The 21,759-nt window shown below is 47.3% G+C and overlaps 1 protein-coding gene across 1 annotated transcript in view; it reads right to left on the minus strand.

The window, feature by feature from the left end:
- Positions 1-21,759, minus strand: part of LOC144773425 (glutamate carboxypeptidase 2-like) — a 508,326-nt gene that overhangs the window by 88,460 nt on the left and 398,107 nt on the right. The window lies entirely within an intron of this gene.

Raw genomic sequence — 21,759 nt, forward strand, 5'->3', positions numbered from 1 at the left:
GACATAGATTGGGTCAGAATAGACCGAACTAGACAGGAACCCAAAGAGACAGTCCACGAATATTACGAGAGATTGCTGAAGGCGTTTAAACAGTATAGCGGTCTGGATGTAATGGATCCAAAAGACATAGGGCAATTTGTGTCCAAGTTCGTCCTGGGACTGAGACCGGATATTAGTTTAATGATTCAGCAACACTTGATTTGTTGGCAAAATAAACCCCTAGACGAAATACTGAGATATGCCAGGTACTGCTGTGATGAGATAGACTCCAAGGCTAAGAAACTAAAAGAAAAATTGATGGTGGTACAGATGCAGGCAGCAGGGAAGGGGGGACAGCAGCAACAGCAGCAAGCAACAGGTACAGGAGGAAAGAAGCAGTACAGTCAGAACAAGGGCAATGAGGAGAGTTCCACCTTTAGACCCAGAATAGACATAGCTGCCTTGAAGAAAACGACTAGGTGCCACCAGTGTAACGAGGTGGGACATTGGAAACGCGAGTGTCCCTACAATGTGGAGATAGGAGAACAAGAGGTAGAGGAGGAAGAGGTCCAGAGCGCGCCTACAAGAGGGGTGACGCCATACCAGGGAAAGGTGCTCAAAGGGGGGGGGTTTCCTCCCCGAGCCCAGTTCCCGCAACCTCCCCGAGTAGGGACTATGGGTAAGACCTATAGACAGATGCCCCTGTTTGTAGGAGGAGAAGAGTGCTATTATGTGGACCCATTAACTGGACAGAGAGTGGAAAGAGAAGACTGCACCCTCGGGGCAGCCTTGGAGGTGGACCAGAGGGGACCCTATGTCGAAGCAGAAGTAGCAGGGTGCCCCACGACATTTCTGGTGGACACAGGAGCCACTAGATCCACGATCAGATCAGCTGCAGTTCCAGACCTGCCCATGTCTGGAGAGACCATACAAGTGGTGGGGGTCGCAAACAGGAGAATAACCAGCCAATTGACAGAACCGGTACAGGTGAAAATAGGGAAGTACAGCGATGAGCACCAGTTTGTGGTTTGCGATTCAAGTCCTGTGTGTCTGCTAGGCAGAGACCTGTTGTGTAAATTGAATTGTACAATATACTGTACACCTCAGGGAGTGGAGGTATTGACCAATGATGATGACGCAGACTTCAAAGTTGCAAACTCAAGAATATGCGTGGAGCTGTACCCTACTTTGACAGTAGATGAGCTCCCCTGGGACTTGAGAGAGACAGTGGCACCAGAAGTATGGGACTTCACTGGGGAAGAGATTGGATTGGTCAAAGGGGTGGACCCAGTGAAAATTGTAGTGAAACCGCATGCTGAGTTCCCAAGAACACCCCAATATAAATTGACTCCAGAAACGATTGCAGGCATAAAACCCGTGATCGAGTCCATGATTAAACAGGGAATACTGAAAGAAATCGTGGGTAGTCCATGCAACTCCCCGATTATGGGTCTGCAGAAACCAAATGGGAAATTCCGGATAGTGCAGGACCTCCGAAAGATTAATAACATAGTCGTTTCGTGTTGTCCAGTGGTACCGAATCCATCAGTGATACTGTTTCAGATTCCATTCCAAGCTGAGTGGTTCACTGTGATTGATCTTTGTCAGGCTTTCTTTTCGATCCCTCTGGACGAAGAAAGCCATTTTCTTTTCGCATTTAAGCTGGAAGGTCGCGTCCTAACATGGTGTCGTATTCCTCAGGGGTATACAGAAAGCCCATCGATCTTCAACCAGCTTTTGAAGAAAAATCTTGAAAGTCTAGTGCTGCCCCAGAAGTCAGTTCTGGTCCAGTACATAGACGACCTCCTCGTGGCGTCAGAAACAGAAGAAGCTTGCAGGGAGGACTCCATTGCTTTGTTAAATCACCTAGCTGCCAATGGGCACAAGGTGTCCCCGGGAAAGTTGCAGTACTGCCTGACAGAAGTGCAGTACTTGGGACACCGAATAGAGAAAGGCAAACGAAAGGTGTCACCAGACAGGATAGAGGCGATCATGAAAATGAATGCGCCTAAGACACAGAGAGAGGTCAGGATGTTCCTAGGGATGGTGGGTTATTGCCGACAGTGGATCGTGAACTTTTCACTGAAAGCAAAGCCCTTGCAAAAACTGACGCATAAGGAGGTGAGCGATCCGGTACCATGGGACAAAGACTGTTTGATGGCATTCCTACAGCTGCGAGAGGACCTGTGTCGTGCTCCGGCATTGGGAATGCCTGATTACAATAAACCATTCTTGCTTTACTGTTGTGAGAGAGAAGGTTGCGCGTTGTCTGTGTTAGTCCAAATCCATGGGAATGCCCGCAGACCAGTTGCTTATTTCTCGGCTACTTTAGACCCAGTAGCCGCAGCGTTGCCCGGATGTCTCAAATCCGTTGCTGCAACGGGTGTCAGCATTGAGAGATGTGAAAATATCGTCATGGGGCACCCGTTAGAGGTGTGTGTGCCCCATTCTGTTGAACTGTTGATGACCAGGACCAAAACACAGCATCTGACCAACAGCAGGCTCACGCGCTATGAGCAAGTTATTCTTGCTGCAGAGAATGTGACCCTCAGGAGATGCTCTGTTTTGAACCCTGCCACCTTGATGCCACTCCCAAATGATATCGAGGATGATGATGAATGTACAGACCATGACTGCCTCGATGTGACTGAACTATGCACCAAACCCAGACCCGACATCGTAGATGAGCCACTGACCGACCCAGACGAAATTTTCTTTGTCGATGGCTCATGTGTAAGAGACGAAGTTGGGCAGTTGAGAGCAGCTTACGCTGTTTGTACAATTACTGGAGTTGTGGAAGCTGGGTGCCTGGAAGGAGTACACTCCGCTCAGGTAGCCGAGATTATTGCCTTGACACGTGCTTGCTTGGCAAGCAATCAAATTCGAGTCACCATATACACCGACAGCCAATATGGTTATGGGGTGGTTCATGATTACGGGCAGTTATGGTCTCAAAGAGGGTTCATGACCTCTTCAGGCTCTCCCATTCGCAATGGAGAGTTTGTGCGCCTGTTGTTAGAGGCGTTGCAATGTCCAGCAGGTATCGCAGTTGTAAAGTGCACCGCACATACCAGAAATGTGGACTTCGTCTCGAAAGGCAATAGATATGCCGACGAAGTCGCGCGGTATTGCGCGGAACAAGGGTACTCTTTCACAGAGGTGGAAGTGGGTGGAATAAATGTAAGGACTGAATTAGCCATGATATTGGAAACTGTTGATACTTGGGACGAACTGACAAACATGCAAGAAAATGCTCCTGATTTTGAAAAAGAAACATGGGAAAAGGCAGGATGTGTAGTGGGTGAGTCCCATTTTTGGGTCTCAGCAGATGGCAGAGCAGTGTTGCCCAATGAAATGGTGAGCCCAATGGCCAGACACATACATGGTCCCGTACACCTAGGGAGAGACGCTATGCTGAGAGTGTTTAGACAGACCTGGTACAATCCTAAGTTTAGAATAGCAGCAGAAGCAGTGTGCCAGCGTTGTGTGACCTGTCAGCAGCTGAACGTAGGGAAAAGAACACCAGTTGCACTGAGCCACATAGGAAGGTCTGGAGGTCCATTCAATCGAATGCAGATAGATTTCATTGAAATGCCGAGGTGCAACCGCCTCCGCTATGTCCTGGTGGTTGTTTGTGTATTCTCCAGATGGGTTGAGGCATACCCTACACGTAGGTGCGACACCCTCACAGTGGCCAAGTTACTGCTTAGGGAACTCATTCCGCGCTTCGGGGTGCCGGCCTCTTTGGAATCAGATAGGGGAACGCATTTCAACAGCGAGCTTGTGAAGATGATTTGTGCGGCTCTGAACATAGATCAGAAATTGCATTGCAGTTACCGACCAGAAGCCTCAGGAATTGTGGAGCAGATCAATGGCACGATCAAAGCCAGAATTGCAAAAGTGTGTTCCTCAACGACCCTGAGTTGGCCTGACGCCCTGCCATTGGTCCTCATGAGCCTTCGTAGTACCCCAGACAGAAGAACGGGGTTGTCACCACATGAGGTGTTAATGGGGAGAGCAATGAGGCTGCCATCTGTCCCAACTACTGCACTGTTAAATATCACAGATGATATGATCCTGGACTATTGTAAGGGGCTGTCTGACGCCATTCATTCTGTGTCCCTTCAGGTGCAGGCTGCCGAGGTTCCATCGTGCCAGGGCCCGTGCCATGACCTGTACCCTGGGGACTGGGTCCTGGTGAAAAAACATGTGAGAAGAAGCTGCCTGGATGTTCGTTGGCGTGGGCCCTTCCAGATCATCCTGATCGCGAACACGGCTGTGAAGGTGGGAGGCCTGCCCAATTGGATCCACGTGTCACATACGCGAAGGGTTCCAGCACCTCTGGAAGAAACAGCTCCTCTCTCGGATAGACGTCCAGCAGAGGACCGAGAAGCCATAGAGGGGGCTAGCCAAGCTGTAGAGGTGCCAGCGGAAGCAGGGAACGAGTCTGACCAAGCTGAGGACGGTCAGTACAACAGCGAAACAGACGACGCTACAGAAGGAGAAAGTAGCTGGGAGTACGAGTCAGACACTGACAGGTCTGACAGAGAGCGAGAACAGACAAGAAGGAGAAGGAGTAGAAGGGCACGTGGAGAAGCTAATTGGCCGCAAAGAAGGAGCTCTAGCCTGAGGTCAACTCCAGAGATAACCCTTCCTCCGATATCAGAAGACTCAGACCCGGAAGAAGGTGCTCAGGGCGCTGAAGCACCGGACCGAAGAAGGTCAAGAAGAGTGCGTGTGCCTAGCAGAAGATACTCCACCCCTGAGTGGACATATCTGGCGACAAATGTCTTTGAAACAGGAGACAGGGAGGATTCGAGCGGTGGTGGTGTCCAGTTCTGAGCCCATCGTCACCGTGGAAATACGACTGTTGGTACCCGGAGTCGAACAAGAAGGGTCACTAACATTCATGCTCCCCAGACCTCCCCGCCTCAGCAAGTTAAAACACATGTTTCTCTCAGAATTGCAATTCCCCGACTTTGGTACAACGATAACAGCCCATGAAGAGCACAATCTTCGTTTGGAAATACTGAACTTTGCTATCGAAGCTGCAGGCACAAACCTGATAGTAGATGCTTAAAGGACTTTGTAAATAAAGCGAGCAGAACAAGAAGATTACCTAGCGCCCAGGAAGCAGAGAATATTAGGGACCTTCCCTTGAGTTGATGGAGAAGGGCTAGGGTTGTCTGTATTGAACTGTTAAAGGACCTTTGCGAAGAAGGTTGTCAGCTTCCAGTTGTGTGGATTCTAAAGACAAAAAGAGTAAAAAGAGACTGTAAAGGAACGAGAAGAAAAGAACTTTGTGCCAAGATAAGAGAGAGCCATATTGTCTGACGAAATGGAAGCCGGCACCCAGAACCGCAGAGCTAAATGTATAATAGGTACACTAATAGTAGGAGTGATAATATTAATAGCTTTAGTGGTAACAATTTCTTATGTAAAGGGACATGAGGAAGAGGCGAAGGTAACTGATGTGAAATCTGTAGAAACGCTTACACCCTCTGTTGCTGGTGAGAAAAGGGAAAACACTCAAGAGAAAGCGTTATTAGCTGCAGAAGCCCGCAGGTTACACGTAGATGAGTCCCAAGGAGACTTTAGGTCAAATGCTTATGCTAAACTCTTATATGAATACGTGGATGCCATGGAGGTTAAGGACTGTTACGTCTGCATGCAGTTGCCGGCGTCTGTAGATGAAGGCATTAGATATCATCACCTCCCGCTGACATATGGCATTACATGTAGCTTATTGCTTAGTATATTTTATGGGAGAGATAGTTTTGAATACTATTTCTCCAACTATGATTCAGTGTTGCCAGAAGTCCCAAATTATAAGCAGATGAACAAATGGGACTACTGGAAGAGTGAAGACAGATTGGCCAAGTTCTTCATTCCTTGGATTACCTTAGATACTTCACATGCCCGTAGAAATAACCTGACATGCAAAGTGTCAGAAGTCGAGAAGAAGTTCATAGGGCAGGTGGATGATCGTTACAGGAGACAAAAGATTTTGAAAAAATCAGGACAATGGAAAACAGATTGGACCGAGGAAGAGAAGGCACACAAGAGAAAGGGCCCAAAGAGAGCAGCTGCAGAGATTGGCTGCCATACAAGATAATCAGTACAGGAGTCTGAGGGCTCTGGAAGCGCAGAGACAAGTTATGCTAGCAATAACTGCAGTTTAAATGTTAGTGATGACCCCGAGAGGTCATCAAAGGGGGGAACTGAGAGAGCGCAAACTGACCTAAATGTATGAGTGCATCACACTTACCCGTAGTAAGCACAAATCATGAGGAGAAATGCCATGAGTGCTAGTAGTATCTGCAATTATATTCTGAATGTATAGCTAATGTAGAGATTTAAGTAGAAGTGGAACTAATACAGAAATGTGTGACACTATATGATTTTATTAGATGTGATTATTCCTGAATCCATGTCGTGTAGCTGCTAAAATGTAAGATGGCATGTGGTTAAACGCAGAATGTGGTAGGCCTCAGGGCCAGAGCTAGAAGGGAAGGGGAAGGTGTTTCTTTTCACGACATAGATTGCACTAATGTTTTGGTCATTGCATTAATGGGCCATGATTTATAGATGTGTTTACTGAATAATAGAATAAAAGTATTAACATGCTTTAATTAATGAAGAAGTTGAATGCTATAATTATTATGAGAAATGCTGTAGGCCTGAAATGTTTTAACATTGATTTACACGTACTGGTCTGGGCCGAGAAATGTTGCGAAACTTTTTGGAAGTCTATGAGAGTTGGGATCTTGGCTGCAGATGTCTGTCTGCAAGAGAAAAGGGGGGATCCAATTATAAATAATATGAATAGAGGTCTGTTCAGAAGACGGCCCAGACATGGAGGAGGGTTCCGGAATGTTTTAAAGGGTATCAGCGGGCCGGAGAAGAGTCTGAGAAGCAAGGTCAACTCCAACGTATGAGGCCCAATACAAAGCAGCATGGAAAAAGCCAGAAGCTACACCACGTGAGGGGCGTCTCACGAGGGGCGTCTCAAATGTTGTTGACTGTTTTGTATTAGGGACAGCACCCCTGGGTGGAGTTAGAGCAGATGCCTGAGGACCCTTTAGAGAGCGGATGGGTAGGCAGAGAGGGGTCATGACTGGAGAACTATAGGTTTTCACCAAGAGACTAAGAGTGAGTGACTTCCCTTGGGGGTCATTCACTGCTGACACCTTTTGTTAGGTTGAGACTTGGTTAAGTAGGGATACCATCTAGAGCAGGGTAGGGACAGCCTAACCTGTGTGTTTTTCCTCCAACTTAAATGAAGGAGAGATCTCAATATGCGTCAATGCTGATAGCTTTATTATTCTTAGAACTTGTGCTGGTAATTTCCGTTGCTCGTCTGAGGGCTTTCAGAGAGCACATGTATGTAGTTGGACCTGTGTATCTCGTGAATCTCATTCTGAGATGCCTGTATTTGCAGCTTATCCTAACCTTACAATAAACCTTTGAAAGCTAGAAGTTGTTTGTGATCTTTTGGAGCGGAGTCCTTTATTGGGTGAACTAACTTGGTAAGAGATGCACTTTCTACCCTCAATGACAGGCAACAAAGGTTCAGTCGACCAGATCGAGGTTTAGATCAATAGTGATAAGGTATCGATCAAAATCTCGCCCTTCCACTTGCCTCCAGTCGCCAGGCATCGGGACAACAGACGCATGGATTCTCCATCAAATTCTTCATTTGCACTAAAAAAAAGACTATTCTCTGACTATTGAAAGCAACGCTCATTCTCTAGCGCAGATGCAAACTTGAAACACTAGCTGCATCTTCAATGAAAGTAAACCTGGCCTTATTTTAAAACAAGGATCTGCGAAGCAATAGGGCTTGCATTTACGAGATTTTGAGCTATTGACATTGTAAACGACAATCCCTTTTATTTATGTGTTGTTTTAAAAATAAAAGGCATTGTCATTTACAATGCCAATAGCTTAAACTCTCGCATATGCGAGACCTTTTACATTGCAAATGCGTGCTAAACATTTTTTTAAAAAGAGTTAGGAGAGAGCGTGTCCTGCCTGCAACAGCAAGCAAGACAAAGCTATTTAAGAAAACAGTGCTCAGAGGCTGTAATTAAAGCCTACTGAGTAACAACACACATAACAGGGGGTCTCGCCATTGGAGGTTATCAAGCATTTGCAATGCAATAGGTCTCGCATTTATCCGATGGCATTGTAAATGACAGAGCCTTTTATTTTTGTTTTAGTTTTTAAAACAGATAAATATAAGGCATTGTTATTTACAATGCCAATAGCTTAAATTTGCATAAATGAGAGACCTATTGCATTACAAATGCTGGTTTATAATGTGACTCAATCTCAGCCGCAAACTAAATCACCCACAGCTCAAAAATAAAAACAAGCATTAACGGAGCCAACTCACCTGGCCTTGGCAAGCCTGCAATTATTTGGTGGGGCAAATATATGCAATTAACATCAGAAGTATACAAGGAATAAAAATTAAAAATACCGCTGCCTATAAGTGGTGCGCATATTTTTTTTTTTTTACAGACAGTTAAAAATGAAACACTGTAAGAATAAAAAAATATATTAAGGCAGAATGGGTTTACCGGACCTGGCACTGAAGTGGACTACCTTTTAGGAGTGTATGCCTGTGTGCAAGAGCAAAGTGGCCCCAATCACGGTGAAGGGAGCAAGTAGCTGAAGCTAGGCTATATGCTGTGGCAAGCAAAAGAAAAATGTGAATGGCTTGAGAACAGAAAAAAGAAGAAGTAGGTTGACAGAAAGACTGTACTTATACATATATTTATGCATTTTTCTTATGTTTTGTAAAAGAAATATGGGGCATGTGATAAAGCTAAAGCTGCGTTTAGGACATACGCAACTACCTTATATTTATAGGGTTTCTCCATGTAGGACAAATCCAAAACAGCCAGAAAAAAATCTAGAACTGCACATCAATGTTAATATTTCTATGCTCCTTGACTTCCGCATGTTACAAAAAAGGGTATACCCAAATAGTGTCGCTGGGACCTGGGTATATAGCGGTACAAATAGGGAAGGGTCCCAGTACAAAATGGATTAAAAACAGGGAAAACAAGTGGTGCGAGAATCAAGGAGAACATAAACAAAAAGTCAGACAATTGAATAGGTACCTACCGCCAATCATCGCCCCCCATAGATGTGGGCAATGCAAGGCTTGCGCTTCCACCATTAGATCAAAGAATTCAAACACAACCAACATACGATCACTCTTAAGACGTACACAAAGTGCAACACGAGTCACGTCATTTATGGTATCATTTGCCCATGCGGCCTGGTCTACATCAGCCAAACCCAACAAAAGATCAAGGTGAGGATACTACAGCACTGCAGCCGGATACGCTGTGAGGTACCAGGTGTGCCATTAGTAGACCATTTCAGAAGAGCAGGACATGCCCCTGAGAGTTTTCAATGGATTGTCCTGTAGAAATAAACCATGGGACCAAGAGGAGGCAACATTGGACTAATACTGAACACTCTCAAATCCAAATGGATGGCCATTTTCTACTCAATAAACAATGGATTGAATGAAGTAGACAGCAGGCATGCAGAGTTAGCTACACTCTGCCCCTAGACCAATGCAGTCCACATTCTTTCGCCCTGAGGGCTGGGTTCGGGCTCAAATGTTTTTCCAATGTTTTTACCCTCCTGTGTGAGAGGTACACATTGACAGTTGTGTGTTACTAGTGTTATCCGCAATTCACGAATGTTGACGCTTCACCCTCCTGTGTGAGTGGTACGCATCATATTCACACTCTGTATACCGTTGAATCTTGACCAACCTGTTTTATTCACTTCTTATTCCATGTTGTACATCTGGTACTCTGAACCTGTTGAGGAACTTGATGATCCGTAGATGCCCTTAGCCTCATGTGTGAGAGGTGTAGAATTGCAAAGGGCCCTAGGCCCGCATGGTGGATAGCAGCAATGATGTGGACACAGACACCAGTTAGGGGTAGTGGGAATGGCCACGAGCACGTGCGCTCGGCCCCTTTTATTGGCAGCGTCATGTGACACCATGACGTCTGTGGTGGGTGGGTGTAAGGTGTGTTACATCACTCCTGAACACTAGACCGTGTTCATGCTAGGACTCTACATCCCTCCCATTTTTTAATCGCAAAAACCCACATATAGAAATCAACCTGTGGGAAAACAAACTGTATCAGGATGCAGTAAAGTGTTCAACTTCCGCTGAGTCCTTTTATCCGCCGCTGCTTGGAATCACAGATGATGTTCAATCTGCTGCGGGGAACATCAGTTCACAGTGGCACCGGTTTGGGGTGCTCGATGGAACCAGTCTTTTGACGACTCTGCGGCAAAATTGTCCTCACAGTCCCTCTTTTGCTAACTTCCATGGCGATGGGTGCAGTTAGAGTTCTTGTCGTTCGCCGGGGAATGATGCACGATTTCCGGTCTCGGCCTTAGCTTCACTTCCTTTTCACGGTGGCAGATGCGCCACTCAGATCTCTCCTTTTCTTCCTTCCTTTTCGCGGTGGCAGACGTGCCACTCGGATCTCTCCTTTTCTTCTTTCCTTTTCACGGTGGCAGATGCGCCACTCAGATCTCTCCTTTTCTTCCTTCCTTTTCGCGGTGGCAGACGTGCCACTCGGATCTCTCCTTTTCTTCCTTCCTTTTTGCGGTGGCAGACGTGCCACTCGGATCTCTCCTTTTCTTCCTCCTGCATCGCGACATCACTTGGACCGATCTTGTGTCTTCTCTTCTGATCTGGGTCCTCCATGCAGTGCGCGCACTCTGCATGTGTACCCCTGGTCTTGTCCCCATCGGGGACACTTTCTCCTTCTTCCTCAGCAGCCAGAGTTGGTGTCGCGAACCTTCTTTTCTTGATGCTTTCTTTTCTTGATTCTTGTTGGTGACGTTCGGGGGTCCACGTCCGTAGACCTTTTCATGGTTGAACGTCCTGGACCGGTTGGTGGTCCACTTCTGCCGATGCCTGGCAGGTTGCCTTCGGTCGTCCTGTCGGACTTTGCGCTACAACAGTTTTGGGGACCCGTTGTGGGTCAGCACTTGAGGGGCGATCATTCTGCGGATCGGCTCCTGGGAGGCGCCATGGACCTGTCGCAGGTCGGCACTTGATGGGCGATCGTTCTGCGGATCGGCTCCTGGGAGACGCCATGTCGTGGGGTCGTCCGCGATAATTGTTCTGCGCGATGGCGCTGCCTGCGCTCTTCTTTCTGCTTGCGGTGGCTGTGCGTCGCCACGTGGCGCGTTGTTTGCGCACTTACTGTTCAGGGTTCTGGGACGCCTGTTGCGTGACGTTGGGTACTTGCTGCTTTGGCTGTCGTCAGGTACTTGATGCTTTGGACCGTTGGCGGGAGTAGTTGATGCTGCGGTGAGCGCCTGTGGCCACAAGGCATCGCTGCCCTCTCCGTTCTTTGATCGCGGCAGTCTTTTCCCTGGACGTTCTTCCAGTGCTTGGCAGTCGTTTCCTCCAGACGTTCTGTGAGTGCTTGGATGCCTAGTGAGACGTTCGCGCCTCTTCCCACGTCGCGTTGGAAGTGGCAGCCGCCGACTCCTCGCTGGTGTGTGTGGGTGTCTTCTGCGCTGTTGCGCACTTACTTGCTGCGTGAGGTTGGATGCTTTCGTTGGGGCGTTACTCAAGTCTGTTGCCCCTTGCTGCCGCTGATTTCTCTTGCGTTGGGCAATGCTTGTTTTAGTACTTGTTGATGTAGGTGCACTTTTGCTTTTGGCCACTGGGTGGCAGTGTTGCTGGATGCTTCCTTACAGCCGTGGCTTGTTGTGCCAGATACTCTCCATCCTGGCTGTGCACTCTACTGTCCCTGCTCTCTCAGTGCACAGGGGGCTAGAGCTGCTGGTAACAGGACTTCAAGCTGTCTTCCAGGTGAGTCCCTTCCCTGTGTTTGTGTACTTTTGGGGGCGGGAGGGAGCAGGCATGATGGCAGGCGGTTGTGTGGGTAAGTGCTGTGCAGGGGGGGTAAAACGTCTTTGAAGTTTTGATGTGGCCCAGCTTTATCTTTGGCAGCGCTGGCCGCTTACAGGCACTTTATTTTTATGTTCTCCATGGAGCCCACGAGGTGGAGGCTCCTCTGATCTGCGGCGGCGCTGGCCGCATGTAGGCGCTTCCTTCTTTCCCCTCCCCGCCCGCTGCAGCCTCGGCAGTCCTCGCGCGGCGGGGGGGGGGGGTGTTGATGCTGCCCTCAGGCGGGGAGCGCGTCGCTCCAGTCACTCTTCCCTGGGCGGGGGGGGGGCGCTTGAGGCAGGCCGCGGGTAGGCTCTGCCGGCTCTGCCCAACGATGCGCTGGTGATTGTCCAGCAGGCCCCGCTCTCCGGTCTCCCGCCGCAGCAGCTTCTCCTTGCACACGCTGCGCGGCGGAGACCTGCCACGGACGTCGCAGGCTGCGGGTAGGCTCCGCTGGTTCTGCAGTGTGTGTCCTTTGTTGTGGGTGCCGCCGGCAGGCCGCGGGTGGGCTCCGCTGGCGCTGCAGAGTCTTTCTTCGCTGGGGATGCCACCGGCAGGCCGCGGGTGGGCTCCGCTTGGTCTTTCTTCGCTGGGGGCTACCGGCGGGCCGCGGGTGGGCTCCGCTGGCCCGGATCACGTTGCGAGGGGGGTCGGGAGGCGGTTAGCTACTCCGCTCCCTCCCCCTCGTTGTTTTTGGTGATTGCGGGTCCGGCCGCACTTTATTTCAGTCTCTGTGCCCCGCCGCTTCTAAGCACACACGCGGCGGGGGCAGGGGACGACTCGGGCAGGCCGCGGGTGGGCTCCGCCGGTCCTGCTTATAAGTGGCATAGTTCATGGCGGGCACTTCGCCCCTGGAGCTCACCTTCGGCCGGCGGGCCAGATGCTCCGTCGCGGTCGTGGCGGGTGGGCTCCGCCCGGCCCGTGCACCTCTCCGGTGGGGGTTGCAGCCTCGCGGCCGTCGCAGGTGGGCACTGGGCGGTCCGCTGGTTCTGGTGGCACTCGTTGGTGGCGGTCGACGCGGGTGGGCTCCGGTCGGCTTGCTGTGGGGCTCCGACGTGCCCACCGGCTTCTCGGCGCGTTGCGCCTCGCTGCAGGGGATGCCCTTCAGGCGGGCAGCTCTCTTCCCCTTTTTCTTTCAGATCAGCTGTGGGTAGTGGCACGCATGGGCTGCACTACCGGCCTCGTCGCCAGTGTAGAATTGCGAAGGGCCCTAGGCCCGCATGGTGGATAGCAGCAATGATGTGGACACAGACACCAGTTAGGGGTAGTGGGAATGGCCACGAGCACGTGCGCTCGGCCCCTTTTATTGGCAGCGTCATGTGACACCATGACGTCTGTGGTGGGTGGGTGTAAGGTGTGTTACATCACTCCTGAACACTAGACCGTGTTCATGCTAGGACTCTACAAGAGGGACGCGCCTCGATGCTTCTTGTTATTGCTCTAATTAGCATTATGTTGTCACAAACATCCCTGCCATAACGAACTTATGATTAACACACACCCATAGTTGCCACTTTCATCCTATTGCAGCACTGCTGGTTTTCAAGTTTTTAAGTTTTTAGACTTATCCGACATACTTCCTTATGATTCGGTAATTTATCTGTTACATTTGTCTGATTATTCATAACATTCTGGAAGAGTATGCACTTCCATTTTCTTCCGTCTCTCCGGTTTACCTTAGTCATACCAATGAGTCTTTTTTCACTGTTAGTGCCCGCATTCAGTGTGAAACAACGTGCACGCGCCAAGTGTTTCTGTCTCTCTGCATTTAAGCCGGCTTGCACACTACACAGCCCTCTGCCTTTGAACAAGCACGGCTCTTGAGAATCCCGGGACACCCAATATGACACCGTCCGCAGGTATTTACAGAGTGGCAACCGAGCAGTTGATTTTTTGCATGTTTGATCTCAATGTAGTAGGGTTTTGTTTTTGTAACGTTGGGTCCCTTTGTTTTTTTATTTTCAGAACGTATGTAGCTGACCGATGTCAGCGGCTTTTCAGTGATTATTCATTCCACGGGGACGTTGGATTTTTTCCGGCCTCTGTAATTTTTTCAGCAGTAGTTTAAGCTTTGGTCCACCGCGTGTCTCATATCCGAGGTTTCATAACCTGTTTTTTTTCTTGTTTATTGCAGATTCCCTCTTTGCCTTATCCGTTCTCTTTGCAATGGAGCTTTTATGCCCATCTACCCATGAATAACTCACCTTTCACAGCAATCATTCTGTGTCTCACCTTTTTATAAGTTCACATTCATGTATCCCGAGTATTAAATCCCTCATTTTTATCTCACACTCTAGGAAGTTTGCCCCCCCACCTTACCCTTGTCCTGAGGAAGACCCCCAGTAAGGGTTACCGGATACCTAGAACATTTTCGGGTCGGAACGTCGACAACCTACACACCTGCCAGCTTTTACCGCAACCAGAAGATATTTACAAAGGGTCTTTAAGCATGGCATTGTAGAATTTACGGACATTTACTGCATTGTACTCTGGCTCTGTGTTGAAGCCAGTAATTAGCGTTCTTTTGATAAGGGTCACTTGACTTGCACTTTATCCCTTCCCAATCCTTGCACTCATTTTCCCTGACACCTTCCCTCCCTCACCCATTGGGGCACAAATGTTCTTCTGAATAGGTGATGTAAGTTTTCTTGATAAACGTAATCCGAAGGCGCATTGTGATTAAATAACAATGTACCTATTTGATTGTCTGACTTTTTGTTTATGTTCTCCATGATTCTCGCACCAATTGTTTCCCCTGTTTTTAATAAATGTGTACTGGTACCCTTCCCTATTTGTACCTTGGCTTTCGCATGTCATATATATATACTTTTTTACTTTTGCACTGCTTTTAGCGCTGTGCAAAAGTAAAAAATAATAATACATCTTTTAAAAACATGTATAATTAAAATAATATCTTGGTTTTAGATAGCGATCCATGCCATACCTCTGACGTTTCTTAACAGTGGGAATAACTGATATTCTTATTACCCAATGCAATGTTATACAATTTATTAGGATGGAAGGCTGTCAGCCTTGGTGGGATTCGAGTTTGTGACCTGCAGATCTCAGCATGGACTAGTGGGGAGCATTCAACTGAGCCGCCTGAAATGACTACGTTTGCTCATCAATTATGAGGCAGAAGACCAGGCACAAACTGTGCTCTAAGATTTTTAAGCAGCAAAGTAGCAAAAATGCATTGCTATCCTGCCTAACGTACTTTGCCAACACAAGGATGAAACCAAGGTTTGGGCCTCCATTGGCCTTGCAGGTGTGGTACATAATAACGAATACTGTCCCTGTGATTTGGAACGCGATGGACCACTTACGAGTCCAAAAACTGATTCCTGCAATTTATTTGTAAGAATATTATCAAGGCAACTTCCATCCTGTCCCTTGTGAAATGCAATATACCCCCACAGAAAACCGCATTCCACACAGCCGGGGATTTAGTGGTCGGCATCCACCAGGATCCCACGCTCGGCAATAATTATTTTTAGTCGCTGAGTAGGGGTGGGCAACATCATCTACTCACTGTAAAAAAAGACAAATGTTAGGCTTTGACGTAAATACCATGAAACAAAGGTATTGAAGAATAATAACGGCAAGCTGCGTACTGAAAGTGGCATTTTTAAGAAACGGCAAGCTGCGAACTGAAAGCGGCATTTTTCAATCACAACAGGTAACCGCAAGAATAAATAATAAGATCAAGCTGCGTAGTGAAAGTGGCACGTACCAAGTTCCATGGATGGCATTTTTAAATACAACAGGTAACCGTTAGAATAAATAATAACATCAAGCTGTTTAGTGAAAGCGGCACGCACTATGTTCCACGGGAAACAGCATTTTCGTTGTTAGGACACCTTCTACGCTTCCGTTGCTAGGACACCAAAATGCAAAATGCAAAATGGCATCAGGCTACGGACACGCGCATGCTGTTTGCTATGGACAAATGGCAAGAGCAGCCTTGTTTGTCCATGCAGAGGCGTGCATGCAAGCCCTCAGCAGAATCGATTCCAAAAGGTACTCGCAATAGCGAGAGCAGCGCATGTGCTGCTTTGGCTAGGCGAGACCTAAAAATTAGACAAGGCTAAGGTACTAAGGAGGGGCTACTAAGCCTTTTTTGATCAATGAACAGCCACAATTTACAGTGGACAATGACACAAGCCAATGAAAAATGTGGGCGGGGCTTTAAGTCCCTACCTCAATACAGCAAGCCTCGCAGAGCAGCGCATGCGCCGTCCATGCTCGAACTTAAAAGGGGTCAGGAATCCCTAGGAGGCAGAGGGGATGTCTTACTGCATATACTTGAGCACTGGGAGCGTCCCTAGGATATGCAAATACCCTTTCAAAAGTCACTCTGACTGTGGACCAACCCCAGTGTGGCACACAAGTAGTGTGCCTCCAAATGTCCTTTTTTCTGCAAAACAAAGCACACAAGTGTCCATGTTTTTCCTCATTTTCACATAATACACCTCAATAAAAATGAGGAAACGCCCACTTTGGCAGTGGAGGCTGGCACCTACATGGGGGGGGCTGGTTGGGAGAGCTTAAAATATTATAAAATAAATGAATAAAACTAGAACTTACCTAACGCAACTTCCTAGCTCCGGACCACTTCTTTACTGGTAGCAGAGGCTGGAACTCCGTTGCCCAATCCAGGTGCTGCTCACATGCAGCAAGTGAGCAGCACCAGGATTGGTGGGAGTGGCATCATTCGGTGCTCCACAGTGCACTGGAAGCCTGCACTTACTCTCAACCCAGCAATCTTAAGACAGCTGGGCTGAAAGGTTTAAAGTGTGCATGTGTGGCTCGCTGTCACAAGACGATGCGGACTTTAAACAGTGCAGTAGCCAGCACAAACTCCTCTATGCTGCTGTCACTCAGCAGTGGCCTCCCCTGGCCCTGTATTGACGCTCGGCTCGGAGGATGAAAAATAAAATGTAATAAATTACCTTTTTATTTTTTATTTCTGGGGCTTTGGGGGGGAATCATAAGTGAGGCGACGCTCCTCCGCTCCAATGCAGGAGTTGCCCCTACACTTAGGAACATGAAAGGGCACATTCAATGCTGGTGTGATTCATAAACAGAAGAAGCTGTTTATGTTTTACAGAAGGTGTCTGTGGCACCTTCTGTCAAACAATAGTGCTCATAGGGTGTAAAATTGAGCTCACAAGAATGTTATGTGCCGAGAACACTTTGTGCGTTATAGCATCAGTGTTTCACACTGAACTACATGGTGTGTGTGGATACTGAGAATGCTATAGAAAGCATTAATGTCAGGGGAATTATAGTGATATAGAGAGCCACTAACACTGACTGGCCTACAACTGCGAAGGATACAGTTAAATGTGTGTGTCACAGCTAAGCCTAATTTTTTCAACATCCAAATACAAGATGCAAAAAACTCCTCTTGACAAATGTTTGTCATCGTTAGAAACGTTCTTAATCCTGCAAGCCTCTTGGAGGCCATGCATATTAGGGAAGATATATGCAATCACCTAGCAGACTAATAAACAGTTCAATACATTTTCTGTCAAATGATAAACAACCCTGCTTCCACTGCACATATTTTTTACGCCGCCCTGTACAGGTAGACCATTTTGAATGGACTTCTTTTAAAAGGTTTTCCAATGAGGAGTTGTCCAGGTACTTCATACGACCCCTGCCCACCAGTAGTGCTCCAGTCTTTGCCCCAGAGTAGTGGAAAAAGTCACAGAGTTGTTCAGTCTTTCTAGGTCTTCCGGCACCTTCCCGAAACTCTGAAACATGTGGTGGCCTCCCCGGTATTAGCACAAAATCGAATCCGGGACCAGCAGATGTTAAGAAATAACACCCAATATTTCTGCTACCTGCACTTAGCAATATCTTGCAAAAGCTGCTGAATGAACAACTACTGAGGGACATGGAGGATGGTAATCTGCTGAATGAATAGCAGATGGGATTCCGCCCAGGCAAAGAGAATGAGTACACATTTGATGAAAGACATCTGAGCTAATCTTGATGAAAGTGAATCAGTAGAAGTCATATGCCTGGATTTCTCTGATGCATTTATAGAAAAGACGGCAATGTGTTACTTAATAATCCAGCAAAAGGGGGACTCAAAGAGACAGTGTTGAACAGGTTTAGATCTTTTATTTTATTTTAGCGTTCTCAGCCTGTTTTCTTCTAAAGATTACTGAAGAAAATTCTTCCTTTCCTTTCAAAAGTATCCCTGATAGCTTTTAGTTCTACCTGTATCATTCTGACATGACTACTGCAACTCTTTGTATTTATGGTTAGCTGCAATTGAACAAGTTACTTACTTTTGGTAAAAGTCGTTCTGGCAGATACTCTAACTGCAGCTTCCTTACCGTAGAATATTTCCCAAGCGACAGACTGGATCTGTAAAAAAATGTATCAGTGCACCATACACTGGTAGGTGGTGTTGTACAGCTCTGTGCTGACTTCTGACCGGCCTAGAAGTGATGAAGCAAGGCTGCAAGTGGCACAAGTGTTTCTTGTCTTTTCCCTTTCTGCACCCTCAGACATTGTTGGTAATAGTATGAAGAACACTGTTGGACCGGGCATCTTTGGCGTGGTTTCCCTTGAATTTTTGCCTCTACCTCTTGTATTTTTGACGCTGTGCTGGATTTCGGTTTTGCTGGTTTAGATGGTTTGGGCACTTTGCCACTGCTGATCAGTGTCAAAGTGCAAGTGCTCCCTGAGTAAATTGTAATTGTGATTGTTTATCCATGATTGGCATATTTGTATTACCAGGAAGTCCCTAGTAACGTGCACTGAGTGTGCCAGGGCAGGTGATTCAAATGCTACTAATGGACCTGCAGCACTGAGTGTGCCACCCACATGAGTAGCCCTAAAATGGTGTCTCAGGCCTGCCACAGCGGTGCCTGGGTCCAATTGCTAACTGCCATGCTGCCCTGGCCAGTGTCCACACTGGCCAGGCCTAACACTTCCCTTTCTGAACACATTGGACACCCCTATAGAAGGCCCTAGGTACCCCCCTGGGCAGGATGCAGTGTATATGCTAGGTAGAGAATGTACTGATGTGTGGGACATGCTCTGGTAGTCAATTACAGCCATTTTCGTTTTTCACTTTTGAGAGGGCTATCTTGCCCATAGGCTATAATGGGGAATGCTGAGTATAATGTTTACCTGCATATCTTCCCATAGGAGCAAGATGGACAATTAAAGTCTGGTATCCCTGAACTCAGAATTTAATAACACCTCTTTTAGTAATGATGTTTTTTAAATCCTGTGTTTGAGAACAGCACTTGTAGAAAGTGGCTGTACTCTTGTCTAACCGTTCTATGTGCCTTGGCCTGTTTGTGTATTGACTGTCTGGTTTGTGAGTGACAGGGGCTGGGGAGCCCCCAGGAGTGTGGATGAGTCAGCCCTGGGCTGAATGACTGCATATGCATCTTGAGTGGTGGGAGGGGATGGCACCTGGGCCTGAATAGGGCTGTGCCTGCCTTCCACAATGCTGGCTCCACCTCATGCTGGGCGGCTGACGACCCTGCCCCTCTCTCTGAAAGGAGAGTAAAAGACAGAAACACAAAGTGCTCAGGAACTGACCTGAACTGGTTCTGACCAAGCCAAGGCCTCTCTGCCTCTAGAAAACAAAGGAAAGACTGGTATAAAAAGGGCTACCCAGACTACAGAAAATTTGATCATCCTGGAATCAAGAAGGAACATCTGCCAAGGAGAAAGTTGGAAGACTGAAGAGGAAGGACTGTCCTGCTGTGTGTTTGTGGGCTGACCTGCAGTTGCTTTGCTGCCAAGGAGAGGGGAAAGACTTTGCAGTTGCTTTGTCCCCTTGCTTGAAGAGATCTCCACGGGCCTGAGGAGAGCTGGCCTCCTGTTAAGAAGTCCTAGGAACAAAAGGATCACTCCCAGCGCCCCCTAAACTCTGCTGAGTGAGTTCTGCCCTTCCTAGAGTGCTTGATCTAATTGTGGGGCCTCTAGAAGTTGTGCCTGCTGTTTGGAGAGCTGGACAAGGAGAAAAGAAGACAATCTGCAATTTTTCATGCATCGCTTGCTTGCGGAGCGCATCCTCAACAGTATGAGGAAATTCCCGCCGCCGCGAAGATTGAGATCGTCGCAGCGTCTGTTGCCAGTGCAAGAACTGACACGTCGTTCGCTTGCGGAACGCATCGCCTCAGTGCGGGAAGTTTCCTGTCGCTGCGAGTATCGTCGCAGAGAATGACGTCGCTGGGTGAGATCGCCGCACTGCTTGCTTGCGGACCGCATCACGTCGCTGCGAACATCGTCGCAGAGCCATCGCATCGAGGGGCAGCGAGAGGAGAAAATCGATGCTGCGCTGCGCATCACTGCCGCACCTCAGATCGTCGCCGTCCTGAAGATCGTCGCATCGTGCCAGTGCGAGGCGCTTCCTACCGAACCTGCGCACCGGAATCTATACAAGGTATCGCATCCCTCCCCATACAGACTGGATTCATTGCAACATGCCAGCTGAGTCCAGTGGGGCTGGCGCATCGCCTCCCCGGGGTCTCAAGAGTGACGCATCGCTTGTGTTTCAACGCTGCAGCTTCCATTTGAAACTTTGATCACATCTACAGGTACTTTGGGCTAAACGTGACGCAACTGTGGATTATTTTGATGCAAATCCTAGAACTCTTTTACAATCATATTCTTGAACTGTGTATGTTGGATTTTTGTCGTTTTGGTCTTGTGTTGTTTAGATAAAGATACTTAATTTTTCTAAACTGTTGTGGAGTCCATTTGTGGTGTTTTCACTGTGTTACTGTGAGTGTTGGTACAAATACTTTACACATTGCCTTTGATAAGCCTGTCTCCTCTTGCCAAGCTACCAAGGGGGTGAGCAGGGGTTATCTAAAGAGTGTATCCCCCTTACCCTGACTAGAAGCAAGGGTCTCTGTTTGGACATTGGTACCTCCCTGTGCCAACTAGAGACCCCCAGATCTAACAAACACCAACAACTTTTTAGATTTTAAAAAGAAGCTCCTCCTCAGAGCGCGGAGATGGGAGGGCAATAAAATGAATCAGCAGTTAGATAGAGCATCCGCCACAAAGAGTGTTACCAAAGGTGATTACATTGTTCTTCTGGGTATCATGTGATACCACTATTCTCCAAAACAACTTTTGAAAAATAATTTTTCAAAAACATTTCCAAAAATTATATAATTTTCCCATAACATATTGGAACAAATTATGCATTGCATTGTATGGCACACAAAGCGAAATTCACATTAAAAACACCTATTGGTAAGTTGGCAACACATTTCCACAAAGTTAAATGTATTAACTTTCAACTAAAAGCATTTTGTAATTGATTTGAAACATTTTATGATTTTTTTGGGAATGCTAAACGGAAGTTTAAGGATACGTGGATAAAATAAAAGAGGCAAGGGTACATATGATTAGGAATATATATATTCACTGAAAAAAACTAAGTTTAAAGTAACATTATAGTTTGGTGACTATGTCAGTAAAAACATTAAGGGCTAGATGTAGGTAATTGACATTTACCAATTCGAAAATACAGAATTTTACCATTTCAGTATTTTCTAATCGGTAAATGCTATGTAGATAATGATTCGGTAAAAAATACTGAATCGTTAAGATCCGGTATTTACCGAATCGGTATTGCTGATTCGGTATTTGCCATTCATTCCTATGGGCCTGGAGGCCCATAGGAATGAATGTCAATTACCGAATCGGTAATTACAGATTCGGTAAAATAGGGAAAAAATCAAGGGTGGCAGGGTGGCACTTTGACACCCTGTTGCACCCCTGAATTGTGATTGTGTGCACATGTGGCACACATACATGCCCTAAGGGCATGT

This window comes from Lissotriton helveticus, chromosome 8 (genome assembly GCF_964261635.1).
Source record: "Lissotriton helveticus chromosome 8, aLisHel1.1, whole genome shotgun sequence".
In the NCBI taxonomy this organism is placed as follows: Eukaryota; Metazoa; Chordata; class Amphibia; order Caudata; family Salamandridae; genus Lissotriton; species Lissotriton helveticus.